Below are 17,388 nucleotides of genomic sequence, written 5' to 3'. Positions count from 1 at the left end.
TGTATTACTGAAGGCAAGTCTATTTCTAAAGAGAATATCAAAGATTTTGTAAAATGTAAAAATTTCTTAGGCACGGTGAAGTTAATGAAGTTTTGGTGATTCACGTTAATGTTTTGTAAAAGTTGTGATTTTTTTTATTTTGGGAAAATATGATATACAGTACCTAGCTCAGTAACATTACAGATGTTGATACAAAAACAGGAGGTATTTACTTAATTTACACTTTTAAATCAATTTAAAAAAAATTATGCTATGCTGGTTTAGTGATTGGATGTTGGATTAAGCATTTGAGTAACAGCATTTTGGACTTGAAGCTTTTGCAAAGGATGTAAAAGATGCATGAAGTGTCAATATGCTGAATCCCTTGTTTTGTTGACCTATTGATCGATGTCTGGTTCTTCATGGTTGCAACATATATTGTGGCAGTTCTTTGGTCTTGCAAGTAGGACAGATCCTATTGCAGTTGTTTTTAGATCTATTCTTTAAAGATATTACCACTTTGAGTTATTAATATGTGAATAACTTCGTTAATGGCACTTTTGTGATGTATAGAAATTTATTGCTATTAACTACACAGAATTAATGACACATCTTCTGCTTTGAATTTTTAGTGAGGTTTGTTTAAGTTATTTTTGGTGAAGAAATTATATGGATTATAAATACATTTCCTCACTTGTCTCAAATAAATGCATTGAAAATTAAATATTGCTTGATGATGTTTTGGGAATAACAAATATACTCATGAATGAAGAGAATCTTCCCCATCATTTTATGATCAAATTGTACTGTTTATAGGTTAAAATAATTATTAGAGAGTAAGGTGCAGGAACTTAGAAGGGAAAACAAAATAGAGTCAATTTTGAGGATGGGTAGGCATATTTAGATTTCTCACGTGCACAATCTTGGGTTAATAGCCAGGGAAGCTTTAGACCTTAAGGATGAAATTTGAATCAGCTGGATGCCAGTCTTATCAGGGTTGTGAAACAAAGAGAATTGACTCCTCAACTCCTGCAGCAATAAAGGTAAAAGGAGTTCACTGGCTGAATGCAAGATAATAAAGAGAAAAAAACATATAAGTAAAATCAGAGGAGCAAAGAGAAATCTAGAAAAAAAAGCTAAGGTGCAAAGACAAAACATTGCAACAAAAGTATTTATGTAAAACAATAGCAAGAGACTCTCGCCAAACAGATGGAAGCAGTAATAGATGCTTGGTTTGAAACCAGTGATGATCACAAGGCAAAATTTAAAACTTTGATAGAAATGATTTGGACAAGCTGAAAACTTAAATGCATGCCCGAGTTTACATGGCATTCAGCTGACTATCCAGAACCAGTTGAGGGGACAGTTATAAGTTATGGACAATTGTCAGTAGGTTATTGATGAAAACTACAGAAAAAACAGTGCATCCCTTCAAAAAGAGTTAATGTGTGCTCATATTCAAAAACAATGATGAAACAAACACAGACACATGCAGACTCTTTAGACTTTAATTCCACGTAAAGTAATGGAATCTGCAATCATAACTAACGTTGTGCTGTCTCTCTGCAAAAGCAGCCTAGTGAAAACAGTCATTGTGATTGTAAATGGGGAAGAGACTACATATTATCCTCCAATTTCTTTGAGGAAGTGTTAAGCTTATTATAATAAACCTTACATTGTTGTGCACTTAGCCACCCAATAGACATCTTAAAGTTCCACATGCAGGTTTTTAAAATTAAGCACAAAGTTGTGGACATTCAGAACAAGGTTGCAGTATGATTGTCTGAAGAGCACAAAACAATGGTGTACAGGTTTGAGGGATAATGTCTGGGTGGAAGAAATATTGAATATGGAGCACTGAAACTGGTTGATTTTTATTTCCAATTTAAATCAATAACTTGGATTCATAAACTCAAAAATTATCTCACTGTGTACATGATATCAATATTGGAGTGGCATTCAATTGAAGAGGACAACCCAGAATCAACCAAACAAAATGTGAATGGCCAAACAACGATAGACGAAATTTAATCCAGATATATGTAAATTATTGCTTATGAGACGATTAGGCTAAATTTGAAGTTGAAAGAAATGTAGGAATTTTAGTTGACTTGCTGTGCAGCTGATATGCAGAAACAATCAAGAAAACTATTAGTCAATAGACACATGATTGGAATAACTGACCACAAGTTGTGAACAAGCTGTACATCGTTTTGGACAAACTCCACCATAAGTTAGATGTTCAATCCTGGTCGCTGAAAAACATTGAAGTAATTCAAAGGTTGGAGGAAGTGCAACAAAGGTTGATCCTAAGTTTTGGATGTCTGATTCATTGGAAAAGTCAGAGGGGCTTGAGCTTTTCACCTCAGTAGGGATGAATCTGAGAGTTTATATAGAACGTAGAACATAGAAAAACTACGGCACAAACAGGCCCTTCGGCCCAAAAGTTGCGCTGAACATGTCCCTACCTACTAGGCTTACCTATAACCCTCCATCTTACCAAGTCCCGTGTACTTATCCAAAAGTCTCTTAAAAGACCCTATTGAATCCGCCTCCACCATCACTGCTGGCAGCCGATTCCACGCATTTGCCACGCTCTGATTGAAAAACTTACCCCTGACATCTCCTCTGTACCTACTCCCCAGCACCTAAACCTGTGTCCTCTTGTGGCAGTCATTTCAGCCCTGGGAAAAAGCATCTGAGAATCCACTCGATCAATACCTCTCAACATCTTATACACCTCTATCAGGCCACCTCTCATCCTCTCTAAGGAGAAAAGACCAAGCGCTCTCAACCTGTCCTCATAAGGCATGCCACCTAATCCAGGCAACATCCTTGTAAATCTCCTCTGCACCCTTTCTATGGCTTCCGGTGATGAGGTGACCAGAACTGAGCACAGTACTCCAAGTGGGATCTGACCAGGGTCTTATACAGCTGCAGCATTATCTCCTGACTCCTAAACTCAATTCTTTGATTGATGAAAGCCAGTACACCATATGCTTTCTTAACCACATCCTCTACCTGCAAAACTGATTTGAGCGTCCTATGAACTCGGACCCCAAGATCCCTTCGACCTTCCACACAGCCAAGAGTCTTACCCTTAATATTATATTCAGTCATCCCATTTGACCTGCCAAAATGAATCAGCACGCATTTATCTGGGTTGAAGTTCATCTGTCACTTCTCCGTCCAGTCTTGGATCCTGTCTATGTCTCGTTGCAACTTCTGACATCCCTCCAAACTATCCACAATGCCTCCAACCTTTGTGTCATTGGCAAACTTACCAACCCACCCCTCCATTTCCTCATTCAGATCATTCATAAAAATCACAACGAGCAAGGGTCCCAGAACAGATCCGTGGGGCACTCCACTGGTGACTGGCCTCCACGCAGAAAAAGACCCATCTACAACCACTCTTTGCCTTCTGTGGGCAAGCCAGTTCTGGATCCACAAAGCAATGTCCCCTTGTATCCCATGCCCCCTCACTTTCTCAATAAGCCTTGCATGGGGGCCTTATCGAATATATTGTAGAAGTATATGATAAGAAGGCCAGCGAAACGTTAACTCTGTTTCTCTCCACAGATGCTGCCTGAGCATTTCCAGCACTTCATGTTTATTTCAGTATCCAGCATCAGCAGCATTTCATTTTTGCATTTGTACTGCTTCATTAACCATATAAAGCATCTTGATGTGTTCACAGGAGCATATTAAAAAAAAATTTGGAGAGCCACATGACATATTCAGAAAGGTGACCAAAAATTTTGTCATAGAGTCAGGTTTATAGATCATGTTCAAGGAGAAAAGAGAGTGGGAGAAGATTAGTTTGGAATTCCAAAGCATAGAGCCTGGCAGCTGAAGATATGGGAGCGTGATGACAGTTGAGAATGTGCAAGAGACAGAAATTAGAAGAGCCTAGAGATTTAGGAGAGTTATTTGCAGAATTGCAGAGGGATAAGGCCAAAGAGAGATTTGAACATAAGGATGAGAATTCTGAAATAGTGGATTGTAGACCTGGGAGACATCTTAGGTTGGCAAACATGGGGTGATGGGTAAATAGGGTTTGAGATAAATTAGTCGTAGATTTCAGCTTTATGTTGCAAATATAACATACATAAGATTGTTTTGTTTCAGGTCATTAATTGAAGATAAAATGAAGGAAGTCTTGTGACCATTTTTGAAGTCTTACAGCAGACCTGGGTAATGTGGCTGTCAGAGATTAAAGGGGGGGCCAGGTTGTTTCCCGTTCACCCTTATAGCAGCATCTTTGTTTACAATTAGTCTGTTAGTCTCCAGAGTCCAAGGAAGGTGTTGAGAATATTGGAATGCAAACAGTTATGCTTTAAACTGTCCATTTCCTTGCAAGATGAAAGAGAGATGTGGTTTCAAGGATTGCTAAGCTGCATTTCTGCTTGAATACAAGATCCATTTGATTCAGTTTGGCATGGAGTTGGGATTTGAGCGTGGGAAAATTCTTGGACAAGCGATTGTGAAATTGGGTTTCAAGCTCTTTGAAAGCAATCTCGGAAATTCTTAGATGCAGGTAGACTTCCAGGATTTGGGAGAGCGAGCCTGAAAATCTCAGTATTTCACCACTCAAGAATGCGAGTTGGAGGTTTTATTCGAATTGGAAAGGCCACATTTGTGTGTGAGGATTTGAAATGAGGCTGGAGGATTCACCTAGCTTGCACTGGAAGAAGAATCTCTGGAAGAAGGCCTTACTGTGAAAGACAGTCCTGGGGTTGAAAGTTACCAGGCTGGGAAAGGAATGGAAATAAACCCTCAGGAACTCATCACCACTCCTGGATTGGTTCCAGCCAAAATCGAATGACCACTTAAGGGCCTGTGTAACATATGTCTATGAAATTAATCTTCAGTGTAAAGGGGAAAGTTCTGTCTGACAGATTAAAGTTTAAACTGCGTACAAAAATAGTGGTTAGTCACTCAAGCTTTTTAGCATGTTTGTTATAATAAAATTTTTTGAATGTGAAATCTGTTGTGTCATCCTTTCAGCCATCAACTGGAAGTTCAAATTTTTTTTTGTTATTGCCTCTATATGGATTATAACTTGAGCAGCATGACACATCTGAGAAAGCAGATGGGTTGAGAGAAATAGTGATAGCGGATTTGTGGAACCTGATATGGTTTTGGATGATGTCACAATAGACGGCATGCTTATGAAAATTAGATGGGAGCTGAGAATGGATGATTAAGGAGCTCAAAAATGTATAGTAATTGGTATGGAATCGACTAATACAGAATACCACTGTCAAGTAGGCTGTGGGAGGAGGCCAAGAAGTTGCATTTGTGTAGAAAACTGTACCAAAACATTTCACAGGACGTCATGAAAATAAAAATGCTAAGCTATGAGCAAAATATTAGCAAGGGGAATGAAAAGCTAAGTCACAAATAACCTTTGAGGAGAGGAAGGCTTAGATTTAAGGAGCAAAATCTCGAGTATAGGGATATAAGTGCCTGAAGGCATAGCTGCTACTGGTGGGGTCAGAAGAGCAAGTGTTTGTTGAGTGGGGTTTTGTTAGGCTGGAGATGAGAGAAATAGGGGCAAAGTCATGAAGGCGTGTGAACAGGGTGAACCTTTTAATTGGAGGACAAGGAGAAATAGTTGGAAACTAGGAGAGCATTGGACAGAGTGATCAATACTTCGTCTGGGCTTCTGGTAAGAATGATGAATGTTAAAACTCTAAAGAGATATCAAATAATTAAGTGCAGGAATTGAACGATTGACTAGTTGTTCCAGCTGAAAACATTACATTGTGACGAATGGCCTTCCTCATTTGTGAGGTTCTTGTGATGTTTCAAGGTTTGTGGGCAGCTGAATTGTACGAACACAACTACTTTATGGTTTGAAAAGTCAGGTAGTTACTCTGAAATATTCTGAAGAGATACTTCTCAGATCTGCCAGGCTTTGTGAATATCAGGAGGAGCCCTAAACTAGCGCACTGTCAAAGAAAATGGTTTTATAATTGTAATAAATCGAGGATGAATTGATGTGACAAAAGGTTTTATTGCCAGCAAACAAATAATATTTGTAAATGGTCAGACAGCATTAACTATGTGACCGTACACTACTTCCTGGCTCCAACTGTGGATCCTCTCCAGACCCGCAACATATGCCCTTGCACTCGATTGGCTCGGCTTCCCACCTCAATACTCCGTGGGGCTCAGCCTGACCAGATGGCCTTTAAGGGATGCCCACTTAAAGGGGTGGGGGGGGGGGGGGGGTGATGCTACCACAACATTGCATCTGATCTTGCTAGCAGGCTGCATGATATATGTTTAGCGATTCGTGATGCATCGTGATCGATGTAAGTTCCATTGTAGTTGAATAATTTTCAGTCTGAAATTGTATTATTTATAGAAAAAAATAACTTGTGTTATTAGGTACACGTATTTGCTTATTATGCCTTGTTGCTACTAATGTTCGATACCATTTAGTTCCCTTATGGTGGTACAATCTGATATTGTGGGAATTATATACTTTCAAATTTAGATTTTGTAGAAAAGGTATTTGTTATTACTGCGCGCCTTTTAAACTGGGAGTAAGTATCCAGTATTTCAGATGTAAATTTGATAAACTTGTTACTGTTTCTCATGACAGATCTTAATGTGCAAGGGACCAGTTCACGACACTTCAAGTGTTTGTTTTTGACAGGCCAAAACACACCTGAAAAATCATTTATTAATCCACCCCAAATTCACACGACTGAATTTCTGTTCAAAAGGTGAAACAATCCAACCAATTAACCTCTGCATGGAAAGAGTTGTTGCTGTTCCTGAGTTGACTTGCCAGGAGCCATGAGGGCAAAGATGGTAACTGTCCTCTCCAGCTAACCGCACAAATGTTCTGACTAAGAATAGCTTTACAAAATATGAATGTCACACACATGACAGTGAATCAAATTGATGCATCCCTCAATCCAAAGTTGTAGAATTGGATCTTTGGTGGAGTGCTTCTCTGAAGGCTGAATGGATAAATACACCACATGTTGTGATAACGACCCACACAGATCAGGAGCGCCCTAGGTTTAATATTTTTCTTTTGCAATCAATTTTCTAAGAGTGCACTTGTTTTGGTGATATAGGAAAAACAAGCTTGCTTCCAGCTGCCTTTGTCATTATTAGGCAAATGCTGACTGAATCAGGATAAGACTTGGCGAGAAAGTTTCATTCTCCATTGTTTGATAGGCATTTTTGCTTTTAACAGCTGATTTACATTATTCAAGTTCTGTGCAAGTGAGAAGCCTAAAGCACTTTTTTCCAACAATAAACTTGTGAATGCACCCCGGGATAGAAAATTGTTTGGAGATTTAGCTTTTAAAAAAAAACTCTTGTCCAATAGGTAAGTAAAAGTTTGAATGAGTTGATCACAAATTGAGGGCAAAATATTGATGTAATGTCATGACTTTGCTGGAGTTTATTTTAATTGGAAAAAAATCATGAATAGAATTATGTCACCTTTTAAATAACTCAATAATAATACTTTTAGATAATTAACTATTCTAAGAAGAGGTGTTTATAATTCTTAACAGGACTGTATTTAAATGTAAATTATATCTTTAGGATGCATTTTAATATAACCTCAGCAAATATGTGTAACATTTTGTTAATTTACTTCAGACTTCAACAATAATGTTTTTCAGCATTCCGTGTATTTCATTTAACCTTCTGTTATCAAGGATTGTAGGTTTGTTTGGCAAGTTCTTGACTAAAGATAACACTTCGAAGTTAAAAATTAGAAAAATTTATTTAACAGTTTTTAGTAACGAGCAATACAATGACTTAAAAGGGATACATTTTCCCTTAAGCCATAATGCCACGGTGCAAACATTTTAATTGTGCATCATATATTTTAACTTAAATTTAATTAATGACTTAATAACATCCTGTGAAATTCTGTACACTGTATAGGCTTTTCATACATGAATATTTGTAGTAAATTTGTAGTTTGTAAGTTGTAGTGGACAGCACGGTGGTTCATTGGTTAGCACTGCTGCCTCACAGCACCAGGGACCTGAGTTCAGTTCCCGGCTTGGGTCAGTATCTATGTGGAGTCCGCATGTTCTCCCTGTGTCTGTGTGGGTTTCCTCTGGGTGCTCTGGTTTCCTCCCACAGTCTGAAAGACATGCTGGTTAGATGCATTTGCTATGCTAAAGTCTCCCTCGATGCACTTGAACAGGTGCCAGAGTGTGGTGACTAGGGGATTTTTACAATAATGTCAATGCAGCAGTAATGTAACCCCACTTGTAACTAATAAATAAACTTTATTTTATTAAATAATCTAATGAAAAATTTGATGCACTTTGTGTCATTTTGTTCTTATACATTGCCCAGTTTAAATATTTAAACATTTTTGGTATAAACAAAAAGTTGAAGGTTACTATTATCATTGCATACATTTTTGAAATGTTTGTTGGGAGTGGAGAGTGGGAAATAAATAATCACAATCTCACATTCAAAATTTTGCAAGTTAAAAGTTGCATTTTTTTATTTGAACAACTATACCAGAATTTGATTCCAACATGATTTTTCCTGTCAGTTTTTTGCTTCAATTTAAGCTTCTTGAAGTTTTCCCAAATTGGATTTTAAATGCCAATTAGAAGGTTGAATGTAGTGAAATAAAAGCAAATACAACCAAAATGGCCTCACCTTATGGCTAGTTAGGCTTCTAAGAGGGAAAATGAACCTTTGCTCTAAGCATGGCTTTGAGAAAGATATTCATCATAATGAACACATTAATTAGGATGATTACTATTTATAAGATGATAATTAGAAACGAAGCACAGTAAACTGGGCTTTTCCTGCAATTAATGGAGGATTAATTACTGTAGGTAATGAAGTGGATTTTTAAATGCATTAAGGTGAAGTACAGAGATGTGCAGGGCTTTAGTAATACACATAATTATTTCAGGCTGTTTGAGCATGCTTATGTGAGTTGGCTAATAAGCATCATTGCATCATTATATATGCACTTAAAAAGACTTGCCACCAAAATGACTACCTAATTATTTCTAATTGGCAGGAGTCTATGTAGTTATTGAGCTGTTTGTAGCCATTTTAGTGTTCATTTAACTGTCCTCGGGGCCATGTGATAGAGAAAAAGTTTGGAATATTTGCTGGCCTTGGCTGGCGCCGTTAATCACTTTTGGTTGACTACAGTTGAAAATGCTTTTACTTATGCAGAGGTCAAAGCTTGAAGTTTTTCTTTTCTAAGTCTACTTGACAGTGTTCATTTTCAATTACTGAAGTAATTGTGGGTGTCACTTTGTTTAGCTTTCACAACAGCAGAGCGTCCTTTCATCTCTGTCCCTTCTACTGCTGATGGAAGCTAAAAAATTTCTAAAGTCTAGGCATGCACTGGTTTTGGTCCTGTGGCTTACACCCTGTGTTCAAGTATACTGTACTTTTTTAGGTTAAGTACTGATTATCTTTTCAACACTGTCATGTAATACCTTATATTAGTTGCTGAGTGAAACTTCTTTCCCAAGGATAATTTTTTTTTAAGGCTTTTAAGCAACATCCCTTAGGAACTGGTTATTACTCTTTAAAATGCAAGCAAGAAGTATCCCCATCCAATACTGACATTTTCCAGAAGAGTTTTGTTGTGGGTTAGTGGCATCTAAACTCCAGCCGTTGACAGCTGTATAGGTTCCCAAGGCCAGCACTTAACAAGAAGAAAGCGAGACATAGTATCCGCTTTTGTCTTTCACTTAGTACGTACATGGATGTATTGCAATGCCATTACCTGTATTTTTGACAGCTAATAAAGAAAATTTACAAAGTAAGGCAGTTTATAATTGTCTGGCAAATATGTAATAAATTCAGCAGTTTTATTCCCTCCTTTATATTCACCCAGATTACACTTGAGTTGACATTCCATTAACCATGCGTATGAGAAAAGAAATATAATGTGTATGCTGCCCAGTTGAACTTAATCAAAACCATCTGTATGATGTTGTCAGTGTAGAAATACCATTCTTATGGCTTAACTAACCAGCTGTAGAGCAAATTGAAGACTTAGAACTGAAGGCCAGCTTTGTCTTCAAGGGAAGAATGGTAGTTTTAATTTTTTAAAAGTTATGTATAAAGTTGAGCTAACTTAGATAATTCCTAGTTTTCGAACCAGATCTTGGTTGGTTTTGACTGTATTTAAATATCCTTGAAGAACGGAACAAACACATTGGGACTGGAAAAAGATATATCAAGTAAAATGAGAGGAGCCAGGCTCTCACTTTAATGAGGTAAGGAGAGTGTGAAAGGATTGCCAGATATGCTTCAAATAGGTGTGAAGAGATTTACAGATTAATTGGTCAAGGTTATTTTGAACTTATTGTTTTATTGGACACAATAGAACAGTCTTATGCTGGCATAATGCAAGAAATTAATATTTATTTCTAGATGAAATTCAAGTGTTATGTTACTTTCAGAAAAAAATGTCTGATGTTCAATGCACTGTTAATACTTAAATTGCATTGGCAACTGGAAATTTGGTATCAACTCCCCTTCTTTATTCATTTTAATTCTAGTTTGTAATATTTTCTCCTTATTGTGAACATGATGTGGTATTCTCTGCCTGTGATTTGGGAATATTTTCATTTTCCTTTGGTTTCCCCAAGCATTACAACATGTTTTCTCATCTTGATTGTATTCATTCACTAGTGGCTAGAGCTCTGAAGTGTGAAGTAGTGACTAAGCCAAAGATTGGACATTGTCTCTATTCCATATTCACCAAAAATGTAATTATCACATTTGTTCAAGTAATACTGGAGGCACTAAATAACTTATAACCCTACTTTGTGTACATTGTATGTGTAGGGTTGGGGAAAGATTTTGGTTGTGAATGGGTGGGGTAGGTCAAAGACTTTGGTTGGGAATGGAGAGGGTAGGACCATAGAATCCTCAGTTGAGTTAAAACCTACTGATTAATTAGAATACAGCGCTGAGCATGAATCAGCAGATGAAGAAAAGAGACGTATTTATTTTAAGCTGTACTTTTGCTATCGGCAGCAATTAGTTCTTTTATATGAGATATTTGCCAACCAGCATGTGGATCTAATTTTAATGAAAAGTCAAGCAATTAGCCAGCCAGTAAATATTATTCAACTCAATCAACACCGTATGGTGTTAAACAGTCTACCAATGTTTTGAGTTATTTTGGAGTTCCTCAAATTTTTGAAGATTATTTACTTTTTTATGGTTTTCCTCAATGCAGCAAGGAAGAGCAAAAATAAAGTTCTCTTTGTCATCAGCAATGGTTTGAATCCAAACTTTGTGGTAAGATCACTTACTACACAAGCTATCTTTGTGCTCTCTTTAATTACCTGCTGCTGTTGAGCAGTTTAATGCCATTGGCTGAGAGTAGGTTTTCAATTTGCCTGAATTAATTTTATGTCTGTCTTTTATAGCCATGGGAGAAGACTTGGATCTCATTTTTCTAGGTGGATTTTAAATCCAGGTCTCAGTGATGGAAGGAAAATTGTTGCATACTTGAGTACAGTATTTGGCCTTCTTTATAAAGATGTAAAATCAATGAGAAAAATGCAGTATAAAATCAGTCGGAGTTTGTCAGGGTTGAGGGGTGACATGCAAGAAGAAAGATAAGGGAAGTCTTTTTTTTGCATTGAAACTCTAAAGGTTGTGGAATAATTTGCTGAAGTCTTCAGGATTATCAAGGACTACGGTAAGGTAAGTGTTTAGAAATTGTCTCCATTGATCTTTGACATAGTTACTATTGGGGACAGAATTAAGATTGTAATTGAAAAAAGATCAGAAAAATGTCTTTAATGTGGCACTTTTGCCACAAATTGTTGGAATGATATTCCGACATTTTGAAGGAAATTTGGTAATTATTTGGAAAACAGGAATATTGAAGCCTATAAGGAACAAGCAGAGGAGTGGATTAGAATAAATAGCACATGGGAAGAAAAGTATTGGCACAAGCTTACTGGGCTAAATGACTTGATGCTGTAATATTCTGTGCAGAAATTGATCTTTGTCCCTATTTTCAATCATTGGATGTGAAAGCTGTTTCTAAAGCTTAGCCTTCATAAAGGTATAGTGGCATCTAGTGACAGGTGAGGGTTACTGCATGGGCACAGATAATTAAATTGCAAGACTGAATGGCTGCTCTTGATGACTTAGATTGTTAGAAGGTCAACGTAATGTTTTTAATCCTTCTCATTTTTCTTGAGTTGTGTTATCGATGTTTTTCCATATGATGTAGAGAGCTGTGGTTGTGGACCCCATATCCTAGCTTCTGATTTGGATGGCAAGAATCTGTATTTTCAGTGTTTTGTTTTCTCTAAAGAGTTTAATTTTTAGCTGTACTTGATCTGAAAAATGCCCCTTGCCACTTGAATGGTAGAACAGACTTGTAACAAAAATGAGTTTTTGTTGAGTTTTCAATTCTCTGGAGGTCTGAATACTTGTGAGGAAGTCCTGGCATATGGAATGCCACTTATGTAGAACACTTGTAAAAGCTGTTGTTTTTCTTGAATCAAGCAGTGGCAAAAAATTAATTTGACTGTGGTTTATTTCACGCAACTTAATGTCAGTTATCTTGATTGTAACTTGCACGTACCACAATGGTTAGTACTGCTGCTTCACAGTGCCTGGGATCTAGGTTTGATTCCCAGCTTGGGTCACTATTTGTTTGGAGTTTGCACATTCTCCCTGAGTCTGTGTGGGTTTCCTGTGGGTACTGCAGTTTCCTCCCACATTCTGAAAGACGTGCTGGGTTGGTGCATTGACCCGAACAGGCACTGGACTGTGGTGACTAGGGGGATTCCACAGTAACTTCATTGCAGTGTTATTGTAAGCCTTCCTTGTGATAATAATTAAACATTAAATAAACTTTATGATGGGTATTCCCATTTGCACCTTTGAAATCAACCATTGAAATCAAGTAAAAGCAGGCTGAAAGTGGAATTGGAATGATTCATAATTCCATGGGTATGCACTTTTAAAGGATGGAATAAATTGGGGTGATTTGAGAAATTGTACATTGTGTTCAAATCATAATGATAAGCTATTTGAAGTTTAAAGTGTGTCATTAGCTTTCTCCTTGGTATTCGACTGTCTTGTGTTGTACCCCACCTTGCATTATAATTCTACATTAAACAGACTTGTGATTTTATTAGTCTTGAATCATAGTCTGTACTTCGAAGTTCTGAAAGCCACATTTTTTTTCAAACATGACCTGGATCAATGTTTGAATGATATGTATTTTAGAGCTTGCCATGCTGGCCTACCTTACTATATACATTCGTATTTATGATTCTCAATGGCTTGAGTTCCCTGTCTCAACCATGATGTTAGGGATACTTGGAATTTCAGCCATAGATTTTGGGAGAAAATTGGAATGGGCCTGTATGGCTTGCTTCATTTTATCTGTTGTTGGATGGAGACTGTAAAACAGTGAGTCTCGAATAAAAAAAAATGTATATATAAACTTCACCTTTGACAGTAAGAGATTTATGAGACTTATTTATTCCAGTTTATTTTAGAATTTCTTGCAAATCACAGCTGTTATGCGGAATAATTGCAGCTTGGGTTATGGCTAACACCTAAGGTTGATTCTGAGGATTCCAGGTCATCACTTTGGATTGACAATTATCCTTATCAATATTTGTTTTTCCAAGAAGAGAAAATATTTATCCAGTCCATTTAAAATGTATTAAGTTAAACTCAATTTAGTTGGGTTTCATTAAAAACCTGAATGCATTTTAAAATATTTATTTTTGTAGTTAGTTTCTGTTTTAAACAGTTTGCATAAAAATCAATACGACTAGGCATATAAGATTGTCTTGTGCAAACTTAAAGGCTAAATTCTCAGTTAACATCGGCTCATAATATTATGCTATATGGGGCACAGTGCCCTTGATTGATACTGCTGATAGTTTTAGTTGGGAAGTATTTGTTGAACAGTAAATTTGTTAATTCAACTTCTATTATGCTTCAAAAGCAAAAAGAAGAACCACTAACATGTACAGTGGCTTATATGACACAAAATGTCAACCCTATTCTGTTCAATACATGATAAGATGGAACTAATAGCCGAACCCGATAGTTAGCCTGAAATCCTCATAAATTGATATCCTCAAAAGATTTTATATCTGTTGTGAAAATGTGTATAATTCAAATGACACATTTTTCTGTCCTGGAAGCATTTTATGGAGCAATTTACAGTAACAATTTGTGCAAAGATTTATTGATTCTTATTAAAGTAGTTAGATATGGGAAAGTATATTAGAAGTAAGGAATCCTGCAGCATGGTGATCTTATCAATACTGAGATTAATGTTTGAAAAGCCAGAATATATCTTCCATAATGCTAAAAAAACAGTATTACTCCTATATTTCATATGGATATGTTTAAAATTCTGTTATTCCTTTTGCTATGAACATTTCATTGTCATTACTTTTTCAATCATCAAATGAAAATTTTAACAATGTGAATATCATAAACATGCTATTGCAATTTTATGAACAGAGATAGTTAGAGATTTCTACATACCAAGAATTTTTTTTTAATGCTTAGCACACATTTCAGCATTGTTTTGTTTTACATGAATTTTAGTTATGCCTGTTACTTGGGTTGTACATTCTTAATTGAGCTAAGCTTAGTGATCAGGCCAATTTTGATAACTTATTTTGGGTGTTTTATGGAAATGGTTAGGTTGCTGTGGAAGCATTAATAATATTTTTAAAATATTTTGAATAATTTTTCTTTCCCATGTTGAACAACATTTTCCTTGTTCATTCGATGTGCTGAAACTTCTGTTTTTCTTGCACTGCATCCCATTCCCCAACATCCACCACTCTCCCAAACATGCCTCGAGGCCAATAATCCTGCATAAAATTAATTGTCACTTAGAGAAATGTAGGTTGATAAATGCCAGCATGGCTTTGTTAAAGACAATCATGTTTGACTAACTTGATTGAGTTCTTAGGGCTAATGTGGGTAATACAGTTGATATTATGTATTTGGACCTTCAAAAGAGATTTGAGAGTGTGCTACATAATAACCTTGTTAGCAAAGATTAAAGGAAAGTTGCTATGTAGAAACAAAATTGGCTAAGGAATGAAAATCAGGATAATGGTGAAACATTTTAGAAGACCTTTGACAGTACCATGCGATGGTCTTACAAGGGTACATGCTGAGGAAGGATGCAACATGATACAATAAGACAAACTTGCAGGCTGGCAGGTATAAAGCGAGCTGATGCATTTTCGTAGAAAATGTAGATACATGACCTACATTTCAGAAATAAGGAACTGATTGTGATGGAGGAACAAAGGAATCTAGGAGAACTGGTGATTGAATCATTAAGGCAACATTGTTGGTCAGCAAAGCCATGAGAAGTGCTAACGAAGTACTGGAATTTATTGCAAGGGTATAGAATTCAGAGTTATTGAAATTGCTCATGATCCTAGTTAGATAACACTTTTAAAGCACTGTGCACAATTGAGCCTTTATTATATAAAAAGGAGATAGAAGCACAAAATCCAAAAATGATTTATGAAGATAGTACCAAAGCTGGTTGTAGGGAAACATCAAACAGATTGGGGCTTTTTTCTTTGGAAAGAAGATTGAGGCGCATTGATGTGTATTTTTAAAATTGAATGCAGGTGAACAGAGAATATATTTTGTGGAAGGATTCAAAACCAGGGGCCATAAATATGAGCCAGATAGTACTAAATCCAATAGGAAAATGCCAAGAGGTGGAAGTGGCTGCAACATGGAGTGGTTGATGCAGATAATTTGGACGCTTTGAAAGGAAAGGAGTTGAAGGTATGACAGGAAAGGTGAAAGAATGATATGCTGAAAGGCTGAGATGAGGTTAATGGGATGTGACCTGTGTAGAGTAGAAACAATATGCAAATGCCGGCATTGGACTGGGGTAAGCATAGTAAGAAGTCTCACAACATCAGGTTAAAATTCACCAGGTTTATTTGGTAGCACAAGCTTTTGGAGTGTCACTCTTCTTCACACCAGCACAAACTAGATGGGGTGAATCATTTGTGCTATACGTTCTAGAGTTCTTGCAATGTTGAAATCGCAACATCATTAGTTAAACTTGGATGAAGATAGGATGAGGTTTAATGGTCATCAGACCACCAAAATATCTACTGTTGAACATTCAAGTACTGATGTGGCTGGCACATGAATCCATAATCTTCTAATCCAAAAACAGGACTGGTAACAAGTGAGCTGTGACAAAATCTCCTAAACTTTTAAATAACCCTCTAAATTGTACCTTCTATTTTTTTTAGTACACAACCTGAATCCCCCTCAGAACATAAATGGAGCTGCACAATGCAAGTAGCTTACATTGCAAACCACAATTTGGAATTGCATGTGTCTAAGCACAAGGAACAATCTAAATGTAAAACTAACACGTCTTTACAGATTGTGTAATTTTAAGCATAACTAAGATAACCATGTAATGTACAATGCCTCCAAATTGTTTTGATTTTTATGATTGTCCATTGATTCTTTTACTTGAGCACAACTCATAATGATGTTCCAGTGCAAAATTTTCTGAGTCACGTACATCAGTTTCTTGCAATTGCATTTACTTCAGAGGCTCTTTACATTGGGGGGTGGAAATCATGTAACACAAGAGCTGGAATAGCTGTGCTTCTTGAGCTCTAGGGCTAATCTACCTGTAATCCTTTAATTTATCATGCTTACACAGCTCATACTTATCTAATCTGGGAGTGAGAACTCCATTTTATGTCCCTGGAAGATAACACATGGGGCTGACTCCTCAACATGGCGACCTGGTGAATGAACAGGTTCTCGTTTGGGACTGTCAAAGACATTAGAACTGACAACCACTAATATTAAGATAATTGATGAGAAACTCAATCTATGAGTGCAGAATATTATTGTTCATATTATAGAACTGCAAAATATTGACCGAAGACTTGATGAAGTGGAGGAGAAAATTGTTACCGTCGAAAATTGCACTTCTTTGGTTGGGACCCACTTACAATACTTGGAAAAGCAGCTGTGTGGTATGACAGAATTCCTTGGTGATTTGGAGGAAAAATGTCTGGATTGTTGGTTTGCCGAGAAGAGCTCAGGTTAAGCTCCTAGTTAAATTTTCTGAGAGCTGGCTATCACATTTCCTTAATTTGGGAACAAAAGTTAGGTGCATTAAGTTAGGAAGGACACCTTGTATCCTGTCTGTGAGGCCCATGGACAATCAATGACCCCGACATGTAATTATGTATTTCCGTGATTATAGGATCACCAAAGCGTTTTTGAAGGCAGCTAGGTGTAGTTGGGCCTTGCTCTATGATGGAACAAATGTCTCTTCTTTTCAAGATTTCTCAGCGGTGATATAACTGAGATGCAAGGGCTTTGATGAAGTTAGAAAATGAATGA

General features: G+C 36.8%; 1 protein-coding gene across 3 annotated transcripts in view; it reads left to right on the top strand.

The window, feature by feature from the left end:
* Positions 1-17,388, top strand: part of rsrc1 (arginine/serine-rich coiled-coil 1) — a 401,286-nt gene that overhangs the window by 39,362 nt on the left and 344,536 nt on the right. The window lies entirely within an intron of this gene.

Source organism: Carcharhinus amblyrhynchos, chromosome 3 (genome assembly GCF_965287045.1).
Source record: "Carcharhinus amblyrhynchos chromosome 3, sCarAmb.v2.hapA, whole genome shotgun sequence".
Classification (NCBI taxonomy): Eukaryota; Metazoa; Chordata; class Chondrichthyes; order Carcharhiniformes; family Carcharhinidae; genus Carcharhinus; species Carcharhinus amblyrhynchos.
Note: the sequence above shows the minus strand (reverse complement) of the source record. Positions and strands in the feature narration are given on the sequence as shown.